General features: G+C 45.7%; 1 long non-coding RNA gene across 1 annotated transcript in view; it reads right to left on the bottom strand.

The window, feature by feature from the left end:
- The window catches only part of LOC138645792 (uncharacterized), a 38816-nt gene that overhangs the window by 8695 nt on the left and 17774 nt on the right, over nucleotides 1-12347 (bottom strand). The window contains exon 2 of the long non-coding RNA XR_011314762.1: nucleotides 6628-6731. This is a non-coding gene — a long non-coding RNA (uncharacterized lncRNA). The remainder of the gene's footprint in view (nucleotides 1-6627; nucleotides 6732-12347) is intronic.

The raw sequence follows: 12347 nt of genomic DNA, 5'->3' as shown, positions 1-12347 counted from the left end.
TTGGTTCCAGATGTTACTAGTTTCTAACGTCCCCCAATTATGTTATGGCTAGGACGCCACCCGTATGACGGGAAGGCTTGGAGGTCTTCCGGGACCCTAGAGACGCCCCTCTCCCAATGTTGCCCCCTATGTCTTCGTAGGTGTAGTAAGGTAGACAGCCAACCTATGACTAACTGTCCAGCGGAGTTTGAAGTAAGGCCTAGAGTCAGTTACTCCTACGGTGTTCCGGCCACCGACTACGCGCCTCAGTAAGATGTTGCCTCTCTCTCTCTCTCGGCACGACTCTTACTGGCTCTCCTTTGTGCTTGATCTCGTTTACACGGTTCCACAATATCCTTCCCTTCGTGTCTCTTTCTTAGAATACCGCCGCAGGGTGTGCAGGTGCGGTTCCGTGACGTTCTGTTTTGTTCGCTAGGCACCTGCCAGGTTCCCACGCCCGACAGGGGCCCCCCTGTGCCTTCTCCCTGCAACACCCCCTGCCACGGGATATTGCCTGAATCCAACCCAGTCAGCTTCTGACTAACTTCCTCCCCAGCCCCTAGTTTTACCAGTGTGAGGAGTGGTCCAATAAATAAAGCCTTTTTCTCCCCCTAGTGGCCGGAGTGTGAAGTGTAATGTGTTCTGGTGATACCTGGTCAGGAGAACTCCTTAGTGCCATCAGACGTACCGCTACTCCCCTTAGCGGCAGAGTGCCATACTGCAACGACCAGGTCTCTGGGGCACTGCAATTTCAATAGTCAATCCAGAGTCCCGATCTTGTTGGTCCAGTGGTCAGAATTCTGTCGGTAAGCAAGGACCACCACACGATTGCAATAAGCAATTCAGAGTCCCGAACTTGGGGGTTCAGTGGTCAGACTCCCAGCACACTGCAAGGACTTCTGGCGGTCAGCAAGGACCACCACGCAATTGCAATAGGCAATCAGAGTCCCAAACTTGGGGGTCCAGTGGTCAGACCCCCAGTGGTCAGCAAGTTATCACTTATACTATGGATAAGTAATCGCTTCCCAAGATGGGAATAATCAGTAAGATTTAAGACCACTGACAGCAATTTCTCTCAACCTTACAATATGCTGCTGAGACCCCCAAGGAGCAATGGAACAGACGATTCATTGTCTATGGCACGACCGGAGACAGTCGCATGGACATAGAGCAGAGTGGCGGTGCGCATGTGCGGCCAGCGCTCAATTACAATTAGGCAGTTCAGAGCCCCTTCCTTGGGACTGATGGGACCCCCCCACAATCAGCTAGTCATCACCAATAGTGTGGACTTGCTTACGCCATTAAAATAGTGCACCGCTCTTTCTCCCAACCTTCCAAAATACATGCACGGTTTTAATGGGGATGGTCATGCCCCCTGGTTAGTGAAGCCTTTTCCCGCAACAGCGTCCAAAACAACGACCGCAGATGGAATATCATGTTGCGTGACACATCAGCAACCGCCATATAAACTCCCTGTGCATGCGCTAATTTCCAGGACATCCAAGACCTGCACAAGTGTGGATAAAAGCGTAGAGTCCAGGAATACAACTACTTTTGCTAGAGCTTGTAAGTTTCCTGGAAATTAGCGCATGCGTAACGAGTTTTATTGGCGTTTTTTTAGAGAGGATATGATGCCGGACCAGTGCAGCACCTTTATTGGACTGATTAGTGGCGTTGGATCCCTACTGATCAGATATTGATAATTGACAATAAGCGCTAATGGCAGACCCCAAGGTGATAATGTCTGACCGCCGGCTGCGGCTCCTGCGCTGCTATTTGGATATTTCTTACACGATCTTACTAAACTGACAGATGAAATAGATAAATGTTCTGTAAAAATTATTCTTCTAATATATATGTTTTGATTTTAATCCCAGATTATATTTTTGCAGTGTGTAAATATAAAGTCCCAGCTCCTGAGCGCAGCCTTGAAGGTTTTGTCTAGAGCTGATGAATTTTATATTTACGAGAAGACTCCAATACATCCACGTTCTGCGGCCTCTGATATATTTGTCTGGAATCACAGGAGCCGCGGATGTTTATGACGCGGCGACAGCATCGATGCTCGAAACACATCACAGAAATACTGCGCCAAAACCGAGGGTCGTGCATCCGGAGCCACAAAGGCACATTTGATGGTAGACAGGGGTCAGGATTGGCAATACTCACACCTCTCACCCCAGCAGACTTTCCAGTTCTGATATACTCTGACCTGGTCCTCTACCCATCAGATGGGTCCTTGTCCAAGTCGCCTAACTCCTTACACTTGCCCATTTTTCCTGCATCCAACACATTAACGTCACCTGCTGCCTGACATATCCCACCATTGTCAGATGCAGAGAGTTCATCAGTGTTGTTCACTCTACTTGTCAGTGGTTACACTGTATTTGTTTACACGCCTGTTGTCAAGTGTAATCCGCTTCACCAGGATCGCTCAGAGAAAGGGAGGGTGGAGCTTTGCCTCTCTAAAGGAAGTGGGGGCGAGTCTTTGTCTCACTAGAGGAAGTGGGAGTGGTTCTGTCTCTCTACAGGAAGTGGGGGCGAGTCTTTGTCTCAGTAGAGGAAGTGGGAGTGGGTCTGTCTCTCTACAGGAAGTAGAGGGCGAGTCTTTGTCTCTACAGGAAGTGGGGTGGAGCCGTATCTCCCTACAGGAAGTGGCAGTGGACCTTTGTCTGAGTACAGAAAGTCTGTATCTCTACAGGAAGTGGGGTGGAGCTTTGTCTTCCTATAGGAAGTTGGGGTGGGATTTTCTCTCTTTACAGAAAGTGGGGACAGGTCTTTGCCCTCTACAGGAAGTGAAGGCAGGTCTTTATCTCTCTACAGGAAGTGGGGGCAGGTCTTTGTCTCTCTACAGGAAGTGGAGACAGGTTTTTGTCTCTATAGGAAGTAGTGACCAGTCTTTGAACCTCTACAGGAAGTGGGGGCAGGTCTTTGTCTCTCTACAGGAGGGTAAGGCAGGTCTTTATCTCTGTACAGGAAGTGGAGGTGGGTTTTTGTCTCTCTATAGGAAGTGGAGGCGAGTCTTTGTCTCTCTATAGGAAGTGGGAGTGGGTCTTTGTGTCTCTACAGGAAGTATGGACTGGTCTTTGTCCATCTACAGGAAGGGGGGACTGGTCTTTGTCTCTCTACATTAAGTGGGGGCAGGTCTTTATCTCTCTATAGGAGGTGGGGGGGGGGTGTTTGTCTCTCTACAGGAAGTGGAGGGCAGGTCTTTGTGTCTCTATAGGAAGTATGGACTGGTTTTGTCCATCTACAGGAAGTGGGGGGTATTTTTCGCTCTACAGGAAGTGGGGGAGGGTCTTTTTCTCTCTACAAGTAGTGGGGGTGGTTGTTTCTCTACAGGAAGTGGGAGCAGGTCTTTGTCTCTCTACAGGAAGTGGGGGTGGGTCTTTGTGTCTCTACAGGAAGTGGGGATGGATCTTTGTGTCTCAACAAGTGCGGGCGGGTCTTTGTCTCTCCACAGGAAATAGGGGTGGATCATTTTTTTTCCCTCTACAGGAAGTGGTGGCAGGTCTTTGTCCCTCTACAGGAAGTGGTGGCAGGTCTTTGTCCCTCTACAGGAAGTGGTGGCAGGTCTTTGTCCTTCTACAGAAAGTGGTGCCAGGTCTTTGTCCCTCTACAGGAAGTGGAGGCAGGTCTTTGTATCTCTACAGGAAGTGGAGGCAGGTCTTTGTCCCTCTACAGGAAGTGGAGTCAGGTCTTTGTCCCTCTACAGGAAGTGGTGGCGGGTCCTTGTCTCTCTACAGGAAGTGGTGGAAGGTCTTTGTCCCTCTACAGGAAGTGGTGGCAGGTCTTTGTCCCTCTACAGAAAGTGGTGGCAGGTCTTTGTCCCTCTACAGGAAGTGGTGGCAGGTCTTTGTCTCTCTACAGGAAGTGGAGGCAGGTATTTATCTCTCTACAGGAAGTGGAGGCAGGTCTTTGTCCCTCTACAGGAAGTGGGAGCAGGTCTTTGTCCCTCTGCAGGAAGTGGAGGCAGGTCTTTGTATCTCTACAGAAAGTGGTGGCAGGTCTTTATCTCTCTACAGGAAGTGGAGGCAGGTCTTTGTCCCTCTACAGGAAGTGGAGGCAGGTCTTTGTCTCTCTACAGGAAGTGGAGGCAGGTCTTTGTCTCTCTACAGGAAGTGGAGGCAGGTCTTTGTCTCTCTACAGGAAGTGGAGGCAGGTCTTTGTATCTCTACAGGAAGTGGAGGCAGGTCTTTGTCCCTCTACAGGAAGTGTGAGTGGGTCTTTATCTCTACACGGATATGGGCAATGAAGTAGATTAGGGTAGACCGTGCTTTTCTACAGGTTCGGTGTCATAGAACAGGTCCAAGAAATTTACGACCCTTCAGCAATATCCAAAATGTAACTCTGCTCCATGAAGAAACTTTCCTTTCAGTAACATCTCCCATGTTCTCAGTTATTAGTGAAATCTACGTGTTCGAGTTTAAGTGTTTCATCTTAAACCCAATATGTGCCGGATGCATCCTGAGCTGAGAATCGATGGCCGCTCCAGTCCACGGCCCGCTCCGAACAGCCATTGATCTGATTTTCATGGCGTTTGCAGAACATTGATCTAACACAGCGGCGGACACGTCCGGATAATCAGCACAAGTATTTAGCTGTGATGGCATTTAGAGAGGAAGGGAGATGAGGGATGGAACGGAGGGAGCGAGCCAATACATGGCGGAAGAGAAAATAACCGCACAAACACAGACGGATATTAAATATAGTAAGAGGGATAAAAATAGCAAAGAGGAACGGTGATAAAAAAACACATAGACATAAGATATAGATAGACAATAGATCGATCATATGTGTAGCAGAACGTCCTGCAGAGCCTGCAATGTCTTTTACAGGAGCAGCTCTGCTACATTTGTACATATCTATACATATTGCAGGTACAGGCCGACATGGGACTTTATGGAGGAGATTGTCTCTCTTCTGCTCAATAACTCCTCATTGCAGCCTGAAAAGTGGAAAATACATTGAGCAAATTTGTAGGGTAATTTTAGCACTTACTAAAGAAAATGAAAATATGTTACGCTAAATTGTTCATCCCAGTGAAGCCGGTAAATGGGGAAATGTCACCGCTCCGTACTGTAATATATATTAGTGAAATCGTCAGAATGAAGGAGCAAATGGTAATCGAGATTTAGTGTTTTTTCAAATATAAAATGTTCAGACAGAAATAAGCTAAAGTTATTATCACCGTACTGGAATAGTCCCATTGTAAGCTGCAATCTACATGGTTAATGAGGGGTGATCTGGAGAGAGATAAAAAGTCACACAGCACTGCCCCACAATTTATAGAGCCACCATACAACAGGGGAGAGGAGCATATAAAAACGAAAGCAACCTCGAATTATAACATATTATTAAATAATACTTTCAATATCATGCAATACATATGTATAGCTACTATAATACTGCTCCTATATACAAGATTATAACTGCTATAATACTGCTCCTATGTACAAGAATATAACTACTATAATACTGCCCCTATGTATAAGAATATAACTACTATAATACTGCTCCTATGTACAAGAATATAACTACTATAATACTGCTCCTATGTACGAGAATATAGCTACTATAATACTGCCCCTATGTACAAGAATATACCGTAACTACTATAATACTGCTCATATATACAAAAATATAACTACTATAATACTGCCCCTATGTACAAGAATATAACTACTATAATACTGCCGCTATGTACAAGAATAGAACTACTATAATACTGCCTCTATGTACAAGAATATAACTGCTATAATACTGCTCCTATGTGCAAGAATATAACTACTATAATACTGCCCCTATGTACAAGAATATAACTACTATAATACTGCTCCTATGTACGAGAATATAACTACTATAATACTGCTCCTATGTACAAGAATATAACTACTATAATATTGCCCCTATGTATAAGAATATAACTACTATAATACTGCTCCTATGTACAAAAATATAACTACTATAATACTGCCCCTATGTACAAGAATATAACTACTATAATACTGCTCCTATGTACAAGAATATAACTACTATAATACTGCCCCTATGTATAAGAATATAACTACTATAATACTGCTCCTATGTACAAAAATATAACTACTATAATACTGCCCCTATGTACAAGAATATAACTACTATAATACTGCTCCTATGTACAAAAATATAACTAGTATAATACTGCCCCCTATGTACAAGAATATAACTACTATAATACTGCTCCTATGTACAAGAATATAACTACTATAATACTGCCCCTATGTATAAGAATATAACTACTATAATACTGCTCCTATGTACAAAAATATAACTACTATAATACTGCCCCTATGTACAAGAATATAACTACTATAATACTGCTCCTATGTACAAGAATATAACTACTATAATACTGCTCCTATGTACAAGAATATAACTACTATAATACTGCTCCTGTGTACAAGAATATAACTACTATAATACTGCCCCTATGTACAAGAATATAACTACTATAATACTGCTCCTATGTACAAGAATATAACTACTATAATACTGCCCCCTATATACAAGAATAGAACTACTATAATACTGCCCCCTATATACAAGAATAGAACTACTATAATGCTATACCCCATGTTCTGGTACTGTATCCATCCACTCTATTACCTTCTTTTGATCTTTCTTTTCTGTTCATCTTCCTATTTGACGTCTTTTGGGGTCAGGCTTCTCCCTGTAGCTTGGGGCAGATGTGACCAGTCTTGTAGCTGCTCCTGGAGACGTCATTTAATGGGACAGAAAAAAATAATTGTTTTATTTCTTTATTATGAAACATTTTTGTGGTAACTGAGTATCAGATAGAAGTGTCGGCTCCCGACCTCCAGTCCTTCTTTCCTCTCTCATCTATCTGTGGATATATTTGGTTCTTTCTTCCAGCACGTTGTTTCCTGCTCCCTCACTGATCATGTCTCTGCTCTCATCAGATGATCCGAATTCCCTCAGGATCAGTTTCCCGAGTTCTTGAAAATACACTTTCATGCTGGTAATTATTTTCAAGACTAATTTAGCATTGTTTTATCTAATAAGAAATTGTCCATATGGCATCGGGGGGAGGCCGGGGCGAGATGTGTCAAGGACAACTACTGTCAGAGGTCGAGGGGCCTTCAAAATGTCAATTTTTATAGAAATCATGGAATTTGGAAAAAAAATATGTCATGCAGTGATAATTCTAGTAATAGGTTTACTACGCGGATAAAAATTATTCACACCCGTTTGAATGTTATGTTTTTTGGGGGGATTTAATCTAAAATCTGTAACAGGACCCCCACCTTCAGGCTTTTGGGTCCTCACCTTCAGGCTTTCGGGCCCCCCACCTTCAGGCATTCGGGCCCCCCACCTTCAGGCATTCGGGCTCCCCACCTTCAGGCATTCGGGCCCCCCACCTTCAGGCATTCGGGCCCCCCACCTTCAGGCATTAGGGCCCCCCACCTTCAGGCATTCGGGCCCCCCACCTTCAGGCTTTAGGATCACTCAGGCACCCAAACCAGAACGAATTCATAAAACATTTAAAGGGGACCTGCACCATTTCTGTAGAGCCGGATATTGGACCCCAGTCTGTATTTAGTCCCCAGTGCATATCTATCGTATTTTCCTTTTTGTATTCCACTTCTCCTAATCCCATAGTTTTGGTTACTTTTATGTTGTTTTTTTTTTGTGCCGCAGTGGTTCCAGCCGGCTCAGCGTTCTCTGTAATTAAATCAGAATGTATTATATGTCTGCAGATATTAATTACTTTGTTATTCAATGTTAAGTCATTACATTGAGGGATCTGCTTAATGTGTTTTCGTTTCTTGTCCAAAGCTTAAAAGAATCGTAGCGAGTTCCTTGATTTACTGCTAAGAAAGAGACATAACAAGAAAGTGATGAGAAAAAGGGAGCAGAGAGGATCTGCAGCAAATGGGACAAGTGATAGTGCAGCGCCCCAGAGTCCTGGTCGTTGCAGTAATGTCGTTCTTCCACCAGGGGGAGCGATGTTACGTCTGATGGCACCAAAGGAGTTCACCCTGCCAGGTATCACAGCCACACACACACTTCACACGCCGGCCACCAGGGGGAGCAAAAGGTTCTATCTATTAGGCCACTCCTCACACTTGGGTAAAACTGGGGGTTTGGTTAGGAAGTCACTTGGAGGAGAAGGCAGTTCTGACTGGAGGGAGAAGGAGACAGTCAGGAGGAGAGGAGCAGACTGGGCTCGGTCCAGGAAGGAAAGAAGGACACGGAGCTGTGCCTGCACCTGATTGTGGCAGCCTTCAAGGAAAGGACAAGAAAAGGAAGCGTGTCGTAGTGAGTGAGCACTGAAGTCGTAGCAACAGGAGTAAAACACCAGTGGGAGACCAGCTAGAAGCAGGCTGCCTCCCACTGTGCGCAGAGCTGGTGGTCGGAACACCGAGGGAGTAACAGACTCTAAGCTTAACTTCAGAGACCGGCAGGACAGTCATATTCAAGTCGGCTGCCCGACCTAAGAACCTAAGCAGACAAGGTGGCAATGCGGAGGAGGGGCGACGCTAGGGTCCCTATAAAATAGCCTCAGGCCACCACCGTCATACGGGTTGGTCCTATCCATCTGGGAGACCGAGAGAAGAGTAACAAGAGTGAGGACCCTATGAGGGCTAATGCACGTAGGGACCTACTACGTTACTGTGCGCAAGAGGAAGGCTACTGATTTCCACCTGGATAAGGGGACTCTGGAATTGCCATCAGAACGGCCGGACTCTGCCTGCCCTGTTATCTGGCACCCTGGACTGTGGATGCTGAAGCCTTCAGTAAAGGTAAAGAGACTGCACCCATTGTGTCCTCGTTATTCACCGCGCCTTGCACCACCCACCATCAACATCTTCACTTCTGGAAAGCCCTGGGGATACACTTCACCTGTGGGAAGGTATACCATCTAGCTGCCATTCCATCACCCCAGCGGACCCCTAAGCAGCGTCGGTCACCCTGACCGAATACCACAGGTGGCGTCACGAACACTTGACAAACTTTCATCACCTTTCATTGGACGCCCCTTAGCAGGGTCACGGACCGGGTCTAGCCACCGTGACAACCCCAGGACCGAGACAGAGAGGACCGGTACCGAGTACCCCATTGCCCTTACGTGGGGGCGATCCAACAGCTGAACCCAGACATTGGGGCTAACAGAGGTTCACTCTATATTCATATAGAAATGTCTGTAAATATATTACTTACTAGATGGTGGCCCGATTCTAACGCATCAGGTATTCTAGAATATGTATTTATGTATGTATACAGCAGTCACATAGTATATAGCACAGGCCATGTAGTATATAGAAAATACTACGTGGCTTGTGCTATATACTATGTGGCAGCTATATACATACATACATATTGTAGAATACCCGATGTGTTAAAGGGAACCTGTCACCCCAAAAATCGCGGGTGAGGTTAGCCCACCGGCATCAGGGGCTTATCTACAGCATTCTGTAATGCTGTAGATAAGCCCCCGATGTTACCTGAAAGAGGAGAAAAAGACGTTAGATTATACTCACCCAGGGGCGGTCCCGCTGCTGGTCCGGTCGGATGGGCGTCTCTGGTCCGTTGCGGCACCTCCTATCTTCTTTCCATGACGTCCTCTTCTGATCTTCAGCCACGGCGCAGGCGTACTTTGTCTGCCCTGTTGAGGGCAGAACAAAGTACTGCAGTGCGTAGGCACCGGAAAGGTCAGAGAGGCCCGGCACCTGCGCACTGCAGTACTTTGCTCTGCCCTCAACAGGGCAGACAAAGTACGCCTGCGCCGAAGCCGTGGCTGAAGATCAGAAGAGGACGTCTTGTAATGAAGATGGGAGGCGCCGCAGCGGACCAGAGACGCCCATCCGACCGGACCAGCAGCGGGACCGCCCCTGGGTGAGTATAATCTAACGTCTTTTTCTCCTCTTTCAGGTAACATCGGGGGCTTATCTACAGCATTTCAGAATGCTGTAGATAAGCCCCTGATGCCGGTGGGCTTACCTCACCCGCGATTTTCGGGGTGACATGTTCCCTTTAATACAGGCCACACAGTATATAACAGTGGCCACACAGTATATAACACAGCCCAAACAGTATATAACACAGCCCACATACTATATAACACAACCCACGCAGTATATAGCAGCCACGCAGTATATAACACAGGCGACGTAGTATATAACACAGGTCACGCAGTATATAACACAGGGCACGTATTATATAGCACAGCCGACGCAGTATATCACACAGCCCACGTACTATATAACACAGCCCACGTGCTATATAACACAGCCCACGTACTTTATAACACAGCCCACGCAGTATATAGCAGCCACGCAGTATATAACACAGGCGACGCAGTATATTACACAGCCCACATAACATATAACACAGGGCACGTAGTATATAGCACAGCCCACACAGTATATCACACAGCCCACGGAGTATATAACACAGCCCACGTACTATATAACACAGCCCACGCAGTATATAGCAGCCACGCAGTATATCACACAGCCCACGTAGTATATAGCACAGCCCACGTATTATATAACACAGCCCACGTACTATATAACACAGCCCACGCAGTATATAGCAGCCACGCAGTATATCACACAGCCCACGTAGTATATAGCACAGCCCACGTATTATATAACACAGCCCACGTACTATATAACACAGCCCACGTACTTTATAACACAGCCCACGCAGTATATAGCAGCCACGCAGTATATAACACAGGCGACGCAGTATATAACACAGGCGACGCAGTATATAACACAGCCCACATAACATATAACACAGGGCACGTAGTATATAGCACAGCCCACGCAGTACATAACACAGCCCACGGAGTATGTAACACTGCCCATGTAGTATATAGCAGCCAAGCGGTATATAACTCTGCCCACGCAGCATTTAGCAGTGTGGGCACCATATCCCTGTTAAAAAATAATTAAAATAAAAAATAGTTATATACTCACCCGCCGGGATCCAGCGAAACTCTGGCGATGCGCGCGCGGCTGCCGCCATCTTCCATTCCCAGGATGCATTGCAAAATTACCCAGATGACTTAGCGGTCTTGCGAGTGGAGCATGTGTAACCGGACATGCGGCGCAACTTTCTAGACTGCACCATGTCTATGTATCTTGTGTAGACGATCCGTTTAGGGATAAATCCTCCTGAATTATATCGCGGTCCAGGCTGGTTATTTATGGGGCAGCCCTTCTCCTCGGCCGGGAGTCTCTGAAGCCTTTTTTCCCTATGAATAGGAGATAATTCGAGGTCTGCGCCTTTTTCTGCTCTGGGCTCCTTAGTTTCGCTGAGTGAACGTGATCTTTCCTAGAGAGACGGCAAACAGCGGGGGTCTTCCCGTCCCTCCCCCACCCCGGCAGTGCCCCTACCACTGATTCATGGAGATAGCAATCTTTAATTAGACCTCAATATTAATGGCTGAGCGCACATCTTATCAGCGGCCTGGCGGGAGCGGAGACATTGGCGCAGCGCTGAGCCTCACGTTCCCGTCACATCTCTCATTTGCAGGACCACAGGTGACAGCATTCGGCGCTATCGCTCAGGGCCGCGTTACACAAAATGGGCCAATTTATTTTTCTTTTCTACTTTTATTTAAGAGAGAGATGGTGGTAGAGATGGCAGTGGGGGCGAATGTCGCAGGCGTAACTCTTCATAAACGGTTACAGACACAGAATTATTTTGATTATCTGTAAATATTTTGGCTTTTCGGGGAGACAACATTTTAAATTAAATTTTCCATCGTCATAAAAACAGAAAATCCTCTTCTTTCATGTGAAATGTTGTCATTTTTTAAGGCACCATATTGCGCTAGAAATAATTTAACTAAACACTAATTATATTTTGGGCGGTCTGGAATGTAAAAAAAAGATTCTGCAATTTTTTTGGATTTAGATTTTAAGGAGTTCATCGGCGCTATGCGACTTATTTACTGCAGGGGATTCGCTCATTGCGTTTTTGTGATGGCAGTGACATCCTGATACTATACAGCCGTGTGGGATTATCAGGTTAGCCCTGTTTTTGGATAGTGCATATTATGGAAGCATTATATGGGGATACAGTGAGCCATTTTTCTGGAGAAACATAGGGTGATATTAGATTGGCAGTATATGGCAGTATCATTTTAGTACTATACCATAGTATCGTATTATCATCTGAGCCATCTTTTGGATTTTGGACCAACTTGATATGGTGATATTAGATTGTCTTTATTTGGCAGTATCATCTCAGCACCAGATTTGCGGTATTATGTTTAATTTGGATACTGCATTTATTTATGAGCACTATATGGTGGCATTATATGGAATGTGTGTGCAGTTTTACCTTGACTC

Source organism: Ranitomeya imitator, chromosome 7, assembly GCF_032444005.1.
Source record: "Ranitomeya imitator isolate aRanImi1 chromosome 7, aRanImi1.pri, whole genome shotgun sequence".
Classification (NCBI taxonomy): Eukaryota; Metazoa; Chordata; class Amphibia; order Anura; family Dendrobatidae; genus Ranitomeya; species Ranitomeya imitator.
The sequence above is the reverse complement of the archived record's forward strand: the minus strand, read 5'-3'. Positions and strand labels throughout refer to the sequence as shown.